The 4,414-nt window shown below is 52.0% G+C and overlaps 1 long non-coding RNA gene across 1 annotated transcript in view; it reads left to right on the top strand.

The window, feature by feature from the left end:
• The first annotated feature begins 260 nt into the window (after window positions 1-260).
• LOC116464702 (uncharacterized) overlaps window positions 261-4,414 on the top strand; it is a 4,779-nt gene continuing 625 nt past the window's right edge. Inside the window, exons 1-2 of the long non-coding RNA XR_004246989.2 lie at window positions 261-421; window positions 2,645-2,741. This is a non-coding gene — a long non-coding RNA (uncharacterized LOC116464702). The remainder of the gene's footprint in view (window positions 422-2,644; window positions 2,742-4,414) is intronic.

Here is a 4,414-nt window from a genome sequence, read left to right as displayed (position 1 = left end):
CCTGGGCGACAGAGCGAGACTCCGTCTCAAAAAGTAAATAAATAAAATAATTTAAAGCCCTACATCACCCAAATTTTCCCAACTTGCCTCCCATCCAAATACTAACGAGCCTTGACTCTGCTTAGCTTCCAAAACCCGATCAGACCAAGTGCATTCAGAGTGGTAGAAAAACAAGAAAAAAAAAAAAAAAGGAGAAAAACATTTAAAAGACAAAAGAATGAAAAAAGACAACCTTTTCCTCCATGCGGAAGACGCCTATCTCTAACTTTCTTTTTTCCTCCAAAGATTAATGTTTCTGGTGATTTGGAAAATAGATACAACTTTCCAAGCTCTGCGCCCAGAGCGAAACACAGTGTGAAGATCAGAGCTGCAGACGTCCGTATCCTGAACTGGAGTTCCTGGAGCGAAGCCACTGAATTTGGTAAGTGTCGGGCGGAGGTGAGGGATGTTTGTGTCGTCTGCCGCCACCTTGGAGCAGGCACAGAGGTCAGGTGCTCTGTCCTGGGCGCTGAGATTGAGTTGAGAACATCGCTGGGAGTAGTATCAGGCTCTGAGTTTATCGCTGAGGCTCAAAAGGAGGAGGTGGTCTCCTACTCGGTCACACAACATTGCTTTGCTGATGTTTTTTCAGGATGGATGAGCTAGAATCCCTTAATAGCCAGAGAAGGGCCGGGTGCAGTGGCTCACGCCTGTAATCCCAGCACTTTGGGAGGCTGAGGTGGGCGGATCACCGGAGGTCAGGAGTTTGAGACCAGCCTGGCTGACATGGTGAAACCCCGTCTCTACTAAAAATACAAAATTAGCCGGGCGTGGTGGCAGGTGCCTGTAGTCCCAGCTACTCGGGAGGCTGAGGCAGGAGAATGACTTGAACCCGGGAGGCGGAGGTTGCAGTGAGCTGAGATCGCACCACTGCACTCGAGCCTGAGTGAAAAAGCCGGATACTAAAAACAATAAAAAAAAAAAAAAAGTAGAAGGAGGTGGTCTCATACTCATACGGGGTCATGCAACATTGCTTTGCTGGTGTTTTTTTCAGGATGGATGAGCTAGAATCCCTTAATAGCCAGAGAAGGACTCCACTGATAGCCCTGCTAAAGCCCCACTTCCCTCTACCCCACTGGGAAATAACCAGTCAGTCTTCATCCAGTCAAACCATTACCATTCTGCCTCCCTGGCCAAGGGGAAGCTCTCTCCCTCTTTTTTTTTTTTTTTTTTGAGACGGCATTTCGCTCTTGTTGCCCAGGCTGGAGTGCAATGGCACCATCTTGGTTCACCACAATCTCCGCCTCCCAGGTTCAAGCGATTCTCCAGCCTCAGTCTCCCGAGTAGCTAGGATTACAGGCACCTGCCACCACACCCGGCTAATTTTGTATTTTTAGTAGAGACGTGGGTTTCTCCATGTTGGTCACGCTGGTCTCGAACTCCCAACCTCAGGTGATCTACCCGCCTCGCCCTCCCAAAGCGCTGGGATGACAGGCGTGAGCCGCCACATCTGGCCGGGGAAGGTCTCTTCAAAGCCAGGTCTCGGCCGCCCAGGATACAGGTCTATGCTTTTCTCTGAAGATGATTTTGAGGGCCCCAAACTGAAAAGGGGAAGGGGCAGGATATTGAGAACTATGTGGTTTTCACCTAAACAAAGGGGATGGAGGCAAAAATGTGGGCTGGAGTGCAGTGGTGCACCTCCACCTCCCAGATCACACGGACAAAATGGGGTACAGAGATGATCAGAGGTGCATTCGTGTCTGAGGGGCCAGGGTGACTGCACCTGTAAGAAATGTTTTTTGTTTGTTTATTTTTTGTTTTTTGAGACGGAGTCCCGCTCTGTCACCCAGGCTGGAGTGCAATGGCACGATCTCGGCTCACTGCAACCTCCGCCTCCTGGGTTCAAGTGATTCGCCTGCCTCAGCCTCCTGAGTAGCTGGGATTACAGGCATGCATCACACTTGGCCATTTTATTTATTTATTTATTTATTTATTTAGAGACAGATTCTCACTCTGTCTCCCAGGCTGGAGTGCAGTGGTACGATCTCAGCTCACTGCAACCTCCGCCTCCCGGGTTCAAGCGATTCTCCTGCCTCAGACTCCCGAGTAGCTAGGATTACAGGTGCACGCCACCACGCCTGGCTAATTTTGTATTTTTTTTAGTAGAGACGGGGTTTCACCATGTTAGTGGGGCTGGTCTTGAACTCCTGACCTCAGATGATGCACCTGCCTCAGCCTCCCAAAGTACTGGGATGACAGGTGTGAGCCACCGTGCCTGGCCCAATTTTTGTGTTTTTAGTGGAGACGGGGTTTCACCATGTTGCCTAGGCTGGTCTCGAACTCCTGACCTCAAGTGATCTGTCTTCCTCAGCCTCCCAAAGTGCTGGGATTACAGGCATGAGTCACTGCGTCCGGCCCATGGTGGCGAAGTTTTAACAGCTCACCACAAATTTCCTTGTGGGCAAAACATGCAGCAGGCAGGTCGCCTTTCATCTCAGAGCCATCTTACTTAGGAACCAAAAAGAGGGAGGCAGGTTTGCTGGTCCCAGTTCCCAGCTTGACTGTTCCCTTCGGCTAAATGCATTTGGACACCCGAAGAGATTTAATTTCCTTTCACACGTCCGTCAGTGATTCACCGCAGACGCAAACCTGTGTGTCTCTCTAGGCTCTGACGACAGAAACCTCAGCTCTGTGTACATTTACGTGCTCCTGATCCTGGGAACCCTCGTCTGTGGCATCGTCCTCGGCTTCCTCTTTAAAAGGTAATCTGTGAAACACCTGGGCCTCCCCCAGGCAAACAGGCCAGGCCGGGGAGCAAAGCGCTTTCTCCAAGTCTCTGTCTCTGAGAAAGAGAAACAGCCTTGGCCGGGCACAGCGGCTCACGCCTGTCATCCCAGCACTTTGGGAGGCAGAGGCGGGCGGATCTCCTGAGGTCAGGAGTTCGAGATCACCCTGACCAATGTGGAGAAACCCCGTCTCTATTAAAAATACAAAATTAGCCGGGCATGGTGGCGGGCGCCTGTCATCCCAGCTACTCGGGAGGCTGAGGCAGGAGAATCGCTTGAACCCGGGAGGCGGAGGTTGGGGTGAGCCGAGATCACGCCGTTGCACTCCAGCCTGGGCAACAAGAGCGAAACTCTGTCTCAAAAAAAAATAATAATAAATAAAAAGAGAGAAACACAGCCTGCAAAGCTACCTGGTGGTTCCATGACCCATTCAGTAATACGGAGAACTTGCTTAGGACCCCACGTTTTTGCCGGACGTGAGACGCCGGTGGAGCTCAGCTGTGGGCACAAAGGAGGTATCTTCCTGTCTCCTGTGGCTTTGCCTCTAAGGGACGATCATTTCTGCCTTTCCCAGCTCCTGGAGGCTCCCTGCATCCCTGGGCTTGTGGCCACATCACTGCCATCTCTGCCTCCGTCTCCACGTGGCCTCCTACTCTGTATCTGTGTCTCCTCTTCTGTCTCTTAGAAGGGCGTCTGTCATTGGATTCAGGGACCACACAGATACACACAGAATCACCAAATGGGCCGGGCGTGGTGGCTCACGCCTGTAATCCCAGCACTTTGGGAAACCAAGGCGGGCGGATCACGAGGTCGGGAGATCGAGACCATCCTGGCTAACACGGTGAAACCCCGTCTCTACTAAAAATACAAAAAATTAGCCGAGCGAGGTGGCGGGCACCTGTAGTCCCAGCTACTCGGGAGGCTGAGGCAGGAGAATGGCGTGAACCCGGGAGGCGGAGGTTGCAGTGAGCAGAGATCGCGCCACTGCACTCCAGCCTGGGTGAAAGAGTGAGACTCTGTCTCAGAGAAAAAAAAAAATCACCAAATGATGAAAATCTTAAGGAACTAGACTGGGCGTGGTGCCTCATGCCTGTAATCCCAGAACTTTGGGAGGCTGAGGTCGGAGGATCACCTGAGGTCAGGAGTTTGAGACCAGCCTGACCAACATGGGGAAACCCTGTCTCTACTAAAACTGCAAAATTAGACAAACGTGGTGGCGCGCTCCTGTAATCCCAGCTACTCATGAGGCTGAGGCAGGAGAATGGCGTGAACTCAGGAGGCAGAGCTTGCAGTGAGCCGAGATTGCACCACTGCACTCCAGCCTGGGCGACAGGGCGAGACTCTGTCTCAAAACAGAAAAAACACCTCCAACCCAGAAGCCACGCCCTTCAAGGCTGGTGGGATCAAGGCAGGCGTTTCCCCTCTGGAGCTCAGCCCTTCAACACCAGTGACTTCAGACTCCCTGAAGCTGCCCACAACCTCAGCCTCCTGAATAGCTGGGATTACAGGCACGCACCACAATGCTCAGCTAATTTTTGTATTTTTAGTAGAGACGGGGTTTCACCATCTTGGCCAGGCTGGTCTCGAACACTTGACCTCAATTGATCCACCCGCCTCGGCCTCCCAAAGTGCTGGGATGACAGGTGTGA

Source organism: Hylobates moloch, unplaced genomic scaffold, assembly GCF_009828535.3.
Source record: "Hylobates moloch isolate HMO894 unplaced genomic scaffold, HMol_V3 SCAFFOLD_1328, whole genome shotgun sequence".
Lineage (NCBI taxonomy): Eukaryota > Metazoa > Chordata > Mammalia > Primates > Hylobatidae > Hylobates > Hylobates moloch.
Note: the sequence above shows the minus strand (reverse complement) of the source record. Positions and strands in the feature narration are given on the sequence as shown.